Source organism: Topomyia yanbarensis, chromosome 3 (genome assembly GCF_030247195.1).
Source record: "Topomyia yanbarensis strain Yona2022 chromosome 3, ASM3024719v1, whole genome shotgun sequence".
Taxonomy (NCBI): domain Eukaryota; kingdom Metazoa; phylum Arthropoda; class Insecta; order Diptera; family Culicidae; genus Topomyia; species Topomyia yanbarensis.
The window spans coordinates 236,722,254-236,734,699 of NC_080672.1; the positions used below are offsets into that span (position 1 = coordinate 236,722,254).

The 12,446-nt window shown below is 35.6% G+C and overlaps 1 long non-coding RNA gene across 1 annotated transcript; it reads left to right on the top strand.

The window, feature by feature from the left end:
- Window positions 1-10,023: 10,023 nt before the first annotated feature.
- LOC131689717 (uncharacterized) lies at window positions 10,024-10,645 on the top strand. The gene is made up of 3 exons (XR_009305460.1): window positions 10,024-10,102; window positions 10,196-10,227; window positions 10,287-10,645. It is a non-coding gene; the product is annotated as an uncharacterized LOC131689717 (long non-coding RNA).
- The last annotated feature ends 1,801 nt before the right edge of the window (window positions 10,646-12,446 follow it).

Here is a 12,446-nt window from a genome sequence, read left to right on the forward strand (position 1 = left end):
AATGAAATACAAAATTCGATTTGTCGAAATAATGTTTGGCTTATTTCAATGGATTATTTCTATATTGAACAATAAATAGGCGACAAAGAGTAATCCACAAACAACAAGCCATAACTTTTAAAGTATTCAAAATAGATATTTGAAGTCTTCAGTAAAGTTATTCGCAAAAGTAAGAGCTACAAATTTGCTGAAGGCATCATTTCGATATAATCACTTCCAAGAAAATTTGTGAAAATATCTCACTCATAGGGGGATTAATCAGCAAAAGCACAATACCAAAAGAAAGGGCATATTTCCTCCATTAAATTCTCCGAAGATACTATTGACCTAAAATAAGCCGTTTTGGCGTTAATAATAGATTACATGTTTTTGGTCATATTTCTGGCAATGGGAAATGATAAAAATCTTTCGTCCGCATTTAATGTTAAATATCTCTTTTGATAATAGTCCGATTTCAACAATCTATAGCTTGTTCGAAAGGTATTCGTTAAAGCTGTCTAAAAACATATAAATTGTTAATCTTTATTGTCAATTTCGGCAGATAATTAAAAAAAAACGGCAAAAAACGCCATTTTTACGCATTCAAACATTCATATCTTGGAAACTAAACATCAGAATCAAAAACAAATTAATAGCGTTCATACTGTATTTTAGTTCTTTCATTTAAAATTGGTTTGGATAAGATTGGTTCAGCCATTGCTGAGAAACACGAATGAGAATTTGTCCGTTACATACACACACACACACACACACACACACAGACATTGTCCCAAATCGTCGAGCTGAGTCGATTGGTATATAAGACTCGGCCCTCCGGGCCTCGGAAAAAATCTTGAAAGTTCGAGCGAATTCTATACATTTCTTTTATAAGAAATGTAAAAACGCTTTTAATCCACCTAACAGTGTGATGAGACATTTCTTATAACTCTTATCACTCTATTCGGATATTATATCGTTTGAGAACCTTTAGAACTTGATGCTTTGCGATGTTTTTGATAACACATACTACATGGGATAGTGGCAGGACTCAGAGAATCACTCAAATCAGCATAGGACAACATCAGTGCTAGAAATCTCAAACCAAATCAATGGGAAGGCGAAAAAATGGCCCATAAAATAGACATACAAACGAATTATTGCTGTTAATAAAATATCTAAATTCCTCAATCAATGCATTGTGGTGGAAAAACTGATTCTTCTAAATCATGTAATTGTACTGAGCCAAAAAAAATCGATTTTTTTTTTGAATCGATTTGAAGTTTATACTTTACTCAAATTTCCAACGCGACTGAGAATTAATAAGTCAACGCTTTTTCTTGAAAAAACCCACCATTCCACTATGGGTCACAAGGGCGGTTTTTCGGTACAAAAATCAATAACTTCCAAACCGTTCATTTTAGAGAAATTATGTCTGAGAGAATATTTTTGGAAATTAAATTTTCTTTCTTTTAAAGCAAAATGTAGCTAGGGTAGTCCTCTCAAACATTCTTTTCGAAAAATTATGTTTAGAACTAACTGGTGTAGCAAGGTACTTACTTCAGCAAAGTTGTAGAAAAATGTTTTTCAAGTAACATTTTCAAATGCATCAAAGTTATAGCATTATCTGTTTTCATGTTATAATTATTTTTCTTCTTTATCTTAGGGTGTTTCTGAAAAAGTCAGTTTTTTAACTATAACTTTTTAAATAGTTAGTCTATCTTCATAATCTCTATGAAGCAATTTTAGTACCTTTTATTGCGCATATTTCTGCTGAAAAATGTGAATCGATATCATTTTTCGTTATCGAGTTACGATCATTTTTTTTAAATAAAAATGAAATTTTCAATGACCTCTAACTCAGAAGGTTGCAAAAAGTAGCAGCTAAATTTGTACTCTTTCGAAAGTGCATCAAAAATACTATAAAATATTTCAAAATCAACTTTTGCTTTTTTGTCGTTCAGCGAAAAATGTTGACATCAACATTATGATTAAATGACATCAGCATACGGCTGTTTTTAAGGGCCTGGTCATTGCCATTTAGAACCTGCTTTACTAGATCAAAAAGTCGAGTTGTTAAATGATTTTTTGAGCTTGTCAAATATATGTACACAAATATTGAAAACGTTAGGCTCAGGCAGATATTTATTTTACTATTCTACGTAACTACTTTATTATCATCGTCATCCTCATAATTATTATAATCACAATCATCAACATCATCAACATCGTCGTCGTTATAGTTATCTGAATCGTGTCTCTTTTGCCAAAGTGCTAACTCATTTAATATTGAACTTATTTCAGTGCGTTTTGCGTTTTTGATATTGATGCTATTAGACAACTGTGAAATCAAGACCAAGAGATCAGTTACATATCAGGACCCCATTCCGACAATTTATCAAAAGTCCTCATGATGGTTACAACAACAGGTTATCAATCTACGGATCAGATAATTGTTATTGTAATATTGAATTAAATCAGTCTGCATCAATAAATTTTCAACTTCAATTCAATATTTTTTTTGGGTGTTGTGGGGGGGGGGGGGGGATTTGCATAGTGTTAAACCCCAAAACCTTCTCTTGGCTACACCGTTGCTTGGAGTTATTTATTTCGCTTTTCATTTTCCGATATGTTTCAGATCGATCCGATGGTTATAAGTTAGAAAAATTGCAGTCAGAAGGTTCGCACAAATGAACATTTTTGTACTGATAAGTTATCAAGTTCCTTCCAGACAACTTGGAAGTGTTCGGTGATTATTTCTAGCGGTTGTAGATAGTAAAATGAAATACAAAATTCGTTTTATCGAAATAATGTTTGGCTTATTTCAATGGATTATTACTATATTGAACAATAAATAGGCGACAAAGAGTAATCAACAAACAACAAGCCATAACTTTTAAAGTCTTCAAAATGGATATTCGAAGTCTTCATTAAAGTTATTCGCAAAAATAAGAGCTACAAATTTGCTGAAGGCATCATTTCGATATAATCACTTCCAAAAAAATTTGTGAAAATATCTCACTCATAGAGGGATTAATCAGCAAAAGCATAATACCAAAAGAAAGGGCATATTGCCTCCATTAAATTCTCCGAAGATACTATTGACCTAAAATAAGCCGTTTTGGCGTTAATAATAGATTACATGTTTTTGGTCATATTTCTGGCTATGGGAAATGATAAAAATCTTTCGTCCGCATTTAATGTTAAATATCTCTTTTGATAATAGTCCGATTTCAACAATCTATAGCTTGTACGAAAGGTATTCGTTGAAGCTGTCTAACAACATATAAATTGTTAATCTATATTGTCAATTTCGGCAGATAATTTAAAAAAACTGCAAAAAACGCCATTTTTGCGCATTCAAACATTCATATCTTGGAAACTAAACATCAGAATCAAAAACAAATTAATAGCGTTCATACTGTTTTTTAGTTCTTTCATTTAAAATTGGTTTGGATAAGATCGGTTCAGCCATTGCTGAGAAACACGAATGAGAATTTGTCCGTTACATACACACACACACACAGACATTGTCCCAAATCGTCGAGCTGAGTCGATTGGTATATAAGACTCGGCCCTCCGGGCCTCGGAAAAAATCTTGAAAGTTTGAGCGAATTCTATACATTTCTTTTATAAGAAATGTAAAAAGCCAAAAACTAATTTTTTTTAGATTTCTTGGTACAATGGCAAGCGACGTAGGATTTTGCGAAATGGCGCACTTGTTAATGGAAAAGCGCTGTAAAATTCATTAAAATCGACGCAAATTAAAAAAAAAACTATGCGATAAAAATCTAAAATCCTACGTACGTCGCTGCAGATAGCAATTCTGGATACACTGTACAAATTTCAAAACGATCCAAATAGAGTTGTTTGACTTACATTCCCGATCAGCGAAAAAGTGGTTTAAAAAAATCGCTTCTAAAGTTTTCAGTACGCTCGGGGTATACATAAGAGGCGCTTCGGCGACATATTTTCAAAACTATTTAAGCACATTTTCAGCAATTAATTTTTTTTCGATTTTTTTAAAATTCTAATAATGTACCCTAAATAACTCGATACTTTCAACAACAGTAAGTACGCATAGATCATTAACAACGTTTTCTAACTTAATAATACTTCATTGATTGCATAGTATCAATTTAATAAAAACTGTTGCATAAGCCCCTGTTTTTAGAAGAATTTAAACGTTTTGCCTTTCTCATATAGAAAGGCTATGCAATTGCTCCAAAAACCGACTTTCTAACCGAGGCCCGGAGGGTCGAGTGTCATATCCCATTCGACTCAGTTCGTCGAGATCGGAAAAAGTCTGTATGTATGTGTGTGTATGTGTGTATGTATGTGCGTATGTGTCAAATAATGTCACTCATTTTTCTCAGAGATGGCTGGACCGATTTGCCCAAGCCTAGTCTCAAATGAAAGGTACAACCTTCCCATCGGCTGCTATTGAATTTTGTGTTGATCGGAATTCTGGTTCCGGAGTTACGGGTTTAAGAGTGTGGCCACGCAGCAATTTCCCATATAAACTGGTACCACTATGATATCAAATCAAAATGATGCAAAACTCTTTTATTTAAAATAGGTGCAGAATTTCTTGGATTTGCCAGTCTATGCATGAAACACCGATATTTGAAACAATTTCGAAAAAAAATTTGACGAAAATTGACTTTTTTGGATTTTGGCAAATTTTTTTGTCTTTCTCATATAGAAAGGATATGCATTCGCTCCGAACATCGACTGTTTATCCGAGGCCCGGAGGGCCGAGTCTGCTATACCATTCGACTCAGTTCGTTGAGATCGGAAAGTCTGTATGTGTGTATGTGTGTGTATGTATGTGCGTATGAGTCAAAAATGTTACTCATTTTCCTCAGGGATGGCTGGACTGATTTGTATAAATTAAGTTTCAAATGAAAGATACAACATTCCCATTGCCGGAAATGGAATTTCAAATGGATCCGACTTCCGGTTCCCGAATTACAGGATAAGGAGTACGATCATGCAGCAAATCCCAGGTTTTAACAGATTTCTGCGATGAATGTAAAAGGTGAATTTTTTTCCAAAATATGACATCTGCTTGGATCTGTAGTACTTGGTCACTAACAACCATTCAAAGTCTCTTTGGCCACATTGGCCCCAATCATCGGTTCTGGAAGCCCCGGCGGAAACAACTATATTTAGAACAACAGTGGCATCGTTTTCTCGGCGATGGCTTGACATTTTTGACGAAACTTAGTCTGAAATGAAAGGTGTTTCATACTCGTAAATGGATGCCAAATTTCATCCCAATTAAAATTCCGGTTCCGAAGTTACGGGTTGTGGCGTGGAGTCACATAGAAAATTCCAATTCAAACCGATACCACGATGAATGCCAAAAGGTAAAAATTTCACTAAAATTTATGTCAAATAATTTGCATTTGCAGTTGTAGGTCACTGACGGCCAACCGAAGTCTCATTGACCATATTGATTACCATAGACGGCTGGTTGGGTCGATTTTCATAAACTTTGTCCCAAATAAAACGTATATTTTTCCCATATACGTCTATGAAACTTCGCACGGATCGCTTGCGTTGTCCCGGAAATATAGACTGAACCGTCTGGTCTGATAGAACAGGTAAAAATTCGAGAAGCTATCACCCACATGAACTGCTTGCTTTCGGTGCTTTAAATACGATTCAATCAAGCTAACTGCGTTCATTTTAAAACCAAAATTTGCTTGAAGTTTTTCACATAACTTTGAATAAGATACAGTGTCAAATGCCTTTGAAAAATCGAGCGCTAACATCACTATTTTGCCGCCTCTATCAATAATTGCGCCAATATCATCGCAAACTTTTAACTTAATAGTATTGGACTCAGTTCGTCGATATTGGAAAGTCTGTATATGTGTGTCATTATGTATGTGTGTATGTTTGTTCTTATTTGTCACATATGAAATTCCCAATTAAGTCGGAACTAAAATTTATTAAAATGGAAGAGTATGTGAATATTTAGAAATTGAATTCGTACATTTGATGTCAAATGACTTTAAAATGCAAGGAACGTCCAGATTTGGTGCAATCTCGAAAAAATTGACAGAAATCAGTCTTCTACACCATTCATCTCAATTCTCTGAAATCGAAAAGTCTGTATGTATGTTTGTGTCCTGGGAAAATCACCAAAAATCAAAAATCATCAGTGATAATTATCATTGCTGATCAAGCTGTGCTATGATCACAACCATAAAAAATCGCTAGTGATTTTCTCTTAAGCGATAATGTGCTAGCAAAAAATCATTGCAACAAAATCACCGCCTGTGATCACGGCCTGATTATGATTTTTTTTTATCAGGATTATAAAGTTGAGAAAATCAGGTACGATAGAAAAGATGCAAAATCGGGGTTGATGGTATTGTACATGATTATTGTAAGAAACTCCTTATGATGATGATTTAGCCAAATGATTTTGGGAGTGAGAGCGATCCAGCACACATGTAGGGATGCAAAATAATCCAAATGCTAACGATTTCAGCTTTTCGGGAAAGTGTTTTATATTGAAGGACAAGTTGTTGGTAGTTGAAAATCAATAGTTTTGAACATTTTCAATGCACAGGGGGGCCGCCGATGTGCCAAAATGGATTTTTTTTCAACTTTTCGGGAAAGTGTTTTATATTGAAGGACAAGTCGTTGGTAGTTGAAAATTAATAATTTTGAACATTTTCAATGCACAGGGGGTCCGCCGATGTGTCAAAATGGAATTTTTTCAACTTTTCGGGAAAGTGTTTTATATTGAAGGACAAGTTGTTGGTAGTTGAAAATCAATAGTTTTGAACATTTTCAATGGAGAGGGGTGGTCCGCCGATGTGCCAAAATGGAATTTTTTTCAACTTTTCGGGAAAGTGTTTCATATTGAAGGACAAGTCGTTGGTAGTTGAAAATAAATAGTTTTGGATAGTTTCAATGCACAGGGGGGTCCGCCGATGCGTTAAAATTGAAATTTGTCAACTTTTCGGGAAAGTTTTTTATATTGAAGGACAAGTTGTCGGTAGTTGAAAATCAATAGTTTTGGACATTTTCAATGCACAGGGGGATCCGCCGATGTGTCAAAATGGAATTTTCTTCAACTTTTCGGGAAAGTGTTTTATATTGAAGAACAAGTTGTTGGTAGTTGAAAATCAATAGTTTTGAACATTTTCAATGCACAGGGGGGTCAGCCGATGTGCCAAAATGGAATTTTTTTCAACTTTTCGGGAAAGTGTTTTATATTGAAGGACAAGTCGTTGGTAGTTGAAAATTAATAGTTTTGAACATTTTCAATGCACAGGGGGTCCGCCGATGTGTCAAAATGGAATTTTTTCAACTTTTCGGGAAAGTGTTTTATATTGAAAGACAAGTTGTTGGTAGTTAAAAATCAATAGTTTTGAACATTTTTAATGCACAGGGTGGTCCGCCGATGTGCCAAAATGGAATTTTTTTCAACTTTTCGGGAAAGTGTTTCATATTGAAGGACAAGTCGTTGGTAGTTGAAAATCAATAGTTTTGAACATTTTCAATGCACAGGGCGGTCCGCCGATGTGTCAAAATGAAATTTTTCAACTTTTCGGGAAAGTGTTTTATATTGAAGGACAAGTTGTTGGTAGTTGAAAATCAATAGTTTTGGACATTTTCAATGCACAGGGGGGTCCGCCGATGTGTCAAAATGGAATTTTATTAAACTTTTCGGGAAAGTGTTTTATATTGAAGGATAAGTTGTTGGTAGTTGAAAATCAATAGTTTTGGACATTTTCAATGTACCCCCCTGTCCGCCGATGTGTCAAAATTGATTTTTTTTCAACATTTCGGGAAAGTGTTTTATATTGAAGGACAAGTTGTTGGTAGTTCAAAATCAATAGTTTGGGACATTTTCAATGCACATGGGGGTCCGCCGATGCGTTAAAATTGAATTTTTTCAACTTTTCGGGAAAGTGTTTTATATTGAAGGACAAGTTTTTGGTAGTTGAAAATCAATAGTTTTGGACAGTTGCAATGCACAGGGGGTCCGCCGATAAGTTAAAATTGATTTTTTTCCAGCCGCCAAAGTTCGTGACCGAACAATAGGTATTTTCAGTTCTTTTTGGTACTGCTTTTAAAAAAATATATTTTTAAATTGAAATATGAAATTTTGCAACTAGGACATTGCCAAATTTACAATGAAAAACTGATTTTCTCAGTCCCAGATTTTGTCTGCTTCCGATTTCGTCTACCCCCGATATTGTCAGCTTTTTAATCCGATTTTGTCAGCCTCATACGAAAATATGTTTGAAATCCTTTCTCGAACTTGTTTTTCTTGCCTTAAAGATACAAAATATGCAAAAAAATCAATTTGTTTAAAATTCTATGTTATACCCCCCTAAGGGAAATTTATACCAAATAATCAGAAAGGGTTCTGTGGCTACGTCTAGTGACTATAAAAATATTTTAACAGCTTCGGTCTATTAAAAAGAGAGAAAAATATGTACTAATTTTGTCAGCCTAAAATAAACAAAGGGGCTGATAAAACGGATCTTTGCTGTATATGGATAATTCCGCGCAAAGTGACAAAAAAAACCAAAACTTGAAATCGACCTTCACGGATTAAAACCAATTTTAAAAAAATTGTTAATATGGATCCAATATATAATATCCCAAATTATTGTGTCGATTGAACCACACCTCGCTCCATGTGAACACTCCAAATTATAACAAATTGTTGAAAAAATCGTTTATTTTTCTGATTATGTCTCTGGCACTGTTTCACTAGAATCAATCAGCGAGATGCTTTTTGAAGGAAATTGTTCAAGGAATCTAGAAAAAATACTAGTTTTAAAGGGCAGTGTTGCCAAATATGCATCAGTTTCAAAACTTAAAGTACATTTTTCTCGCAATACATATATTGGATACTGCAAGCATTTGTGACCCATAAAATATCAGTATACCGACTTTGCTCGACCGGCACTCTCTTAGGATATTGATGACATGCTTCTCAGGATTCTGTTTGGATCCTTTTCAGTATTCTGATCGGATTCCAATGGAATCTATCTCATAATTTCGATTGAATGCTTATCCGTATTTCTACGTTTTGTTGCTCTGAATTTTGATGCAGGATTCTAGAGAAAAGCTTCTCAGAGGTCTGGTGGAATCCCTCTCAAGATAGAATTCTACTGAAGATTATGATTTATTCAAGCTACTGATAGTCGATAGAATCATGCTCATATTTACAATGAAACCCTGTGTAAAATTCTGATGAATATCCTGCCCAGAGTTTCAGTGAAATTTGAACAATATTGCTCTTCTTCCATTATCCCTTGCAACATTGTGATGAAATTTTGACGTTATGTAGCTCTTGATTTCAATTAAATACTGCTCAGAATTCGAATGGCATCTTTAACCCCTTCATGCCCGTGTTGTTGATAAACAATCACGTTTTAAAGGGCTCTAACTTTTAGTTCAGACAACGTATCTTCACAACGACAAGTAAGGCCTATAACTGGGGCTATTACCTTTGATTTCAGCACTAACAGTTATAAGTATTATCAGTAGCACAGAAATTATTACATTTAGTCTGATTGGTTGTTGCTGAAGCAGTGCTACCAGGGACAGTTTCTGTTGACGGTGAAAAATGAAATTTAATCATATCTTCATAGTCTGGCAATATTATTGAAAACTAGAGCTGTGCGCCGCCGCGCCACGCCGCCGCCGCCGATGATTTTGACACGCCGCCGATTTTAGGAAAAAATGGTCAGCGCGCCGATTGCCTTTTTTGTGCTGCGCCGCCGATCATATTTAAACTCGCGCCGAGTCCATTGTAAACTACCCAATGGGTCACGCGCCTCATCGAGACGACCAGATCTAAAAAACCCATCAACTTAACGATCATGACAGGAGACCCACCGTGTACTCGATCGCGCTGGTATGAAACGACAACCAGTAGAAGAAAGCCAATCCGCGTGTGCTGAAGATTATATTATAAAAAGCTTACTCGATTTATAAATTATAAAGATTTATTTGAAATTGTATTTAAAACACAGTTATACGCTGCAATTTGCAAGTCGCGTTAGATGTATTAACTCGTAAAGCAGCTGTGATCATTATCGGTGATAGAAATTCACATTTAACAATCTGTAACTAATTCGAGGTTAGTTTCCCACTAAACTGCTTTTGTATAACTCCATAAAATTAGCAAATTTTCATATTGTAGTTAACAGAACCTAATTCACGCACTTCACAGTCACGATTAGGTCACTAGTGACGCTGCTGAAGGTAATATCATTGAAACTTAATACTAAAAATACTAGGATTATTGCAATATAATATTGCAGAATTGACACGAAGTCACAAATAAGTTGCGAACGCAAATATAGGAGGAATAGAAGAGGAATAAATACTAAACGTAAGTTATGCGCTCTGAATTGTATATAGCATATGCTTATAACATATCATTGTCATCCTAGGAAGTTTTTATTATTCATTGTGAATAAATAATTATTCGGAAATCATTTGATCCTCTCATTGCGAAGCAACAATTTGACCTGAATGTGTATTGAGTGAAAGAATTTTGGTTTACTTTACGATAATCTTATTGGTTGTAATAGTTTTGTGTGATTCTTACCATTACCAATCTTGAGGCAGCATATTGTAGTCCATATGGAAACAAAGCTGCTTTCGAACCGCACGGCAATTCAGCAAGAAATTAAACTGTCACCGTATCTGCGAGCGGTTTGCTTATGAACTGTGAATTTATATAGTGTTCCGCTGTTTAAAGACTGGACAAGCGAATATCAGCCGAATAGGTCGGTAAAAGGTATTAAGATATTCAGAAGTTAAGCAATATACTTGTTCTAAGCGTTTCTTGTTTTACTAATCAATCAATCGATATGATAATAAAATAGCCTGGACAATACTTTTGCTGACTTCCTACTCGCATAGTCATCCGGATCGCAGCAATCAACAGTCAGTCTGTGGAAACCATAATACTCCCTACTGTTGAATTCTCAGTAGTTAAAGACACAAGTTACTTAGTGCAAGAACATATTTGGCTCATGCGGAATTAGATAGCATATCGACCGAATGATGTCACTTTTTCATGGTTAGAAACAGTTAAAACTTAATGAACCGACATATAAGCCAGTACAATTGTTTCTACAAAATCTGTATAAATATTTAAATAAAAATACGTTGCAAATTACCATCGCACGCGTGAATCACCATTCTACTCAAATTTGCACGCAAGCAAAGCTCGTATAGCGATTGCTGAACATCTACTGGCGATGTTGAAAGCAGGCCTCGAAAGTTAACTCACGTCACGTCATGCCTTCGATATAGTAATTCAAGCCGTACGACTTTTAACTATTAACCTTGGTCTGGTAGTTCAGAGGGTAAGGCGTTGGTGTCGTATAAGCCACCCGTCGTATAAGCCAGCCCCCGCCAGGAAGGATTCTTAGTAGTCAGTAGCCTCGTAACACTAGCCATGCAGTAGTACTGCACATTCCTAAAACCTGGCTGCAAAGTCTGCCGAAATGAAACTTGGTACGTAAACCAGTGAAACATACTTCTGTCAGCATAATGGAAGGTTTTCTGTACGTTTACAACTGGTTCTCTCTAGAAAAATCCGCATTTCAATTTTCTTATCCTTTGTTTCTCTTTTCCTTTAATTTACCGAAAAAGTCTACAAAATCGATACAGTAGAACTTTGCCGCAATCGAAACTACCATACCATATTGGCCTATTGTTCGAAAGTGATTCGATGTTTAACCAGTATTGGAAGCCGCACCATTTTGTAATTTTATCATGCTAAGGATTTTTTCCAACGATATACGTGGACAAAATATTGAGTGCGGTGTATCAAACGATCAGAGTGGCCCAGAAAACGTCCCGTTAATTTCTATTTCAATATTTCAGCAAAAAACATTATTGGTTATCCGCAGAATCTCGTGCTCGTGACTTTCTATTGAGAGTGGAGACCTTCTTTAGCGGTGGGGATACAGTTGACTGCTTGTCTGCTGTATCTTTGGGATTATTTGCTTCTCTCATGTCTGACGTCCAGGTCTGCATAGTTTAAGCTGTATTGGTACCGACGGTCGGATGTTGAATCTTGCTTCTTGCACTTGCGCGTGAGCAATGTCCCCTTTTTATCCTCACCGATAGTGCTAACAGTTGATTTTGGGGTGCTGGATGCTGTTTAGCAGTTGTCATTATGTCCTGAACAACTGTCACAAATTTGGGAACCGTTTGTATAGAGATCACTGTTCAAATAGGTATATCGTCGATGAGTCGGCAATTCGCTGAGATGCATTCTCGTTTGTATATGTATCTTTGTATTGCGCAAGGATTGTTCACGATGTGGCGTCTGATGTTAATACATGCGCGTAGGAATTTGCATGTTATGGGGACAAAGCGTGGTTTATTTAATAGTTCCGTGATTTTTAGTTGAATAATCGATCCACATTCTCAGCATAAAGAAATTTCTCCAAGTATCAGGT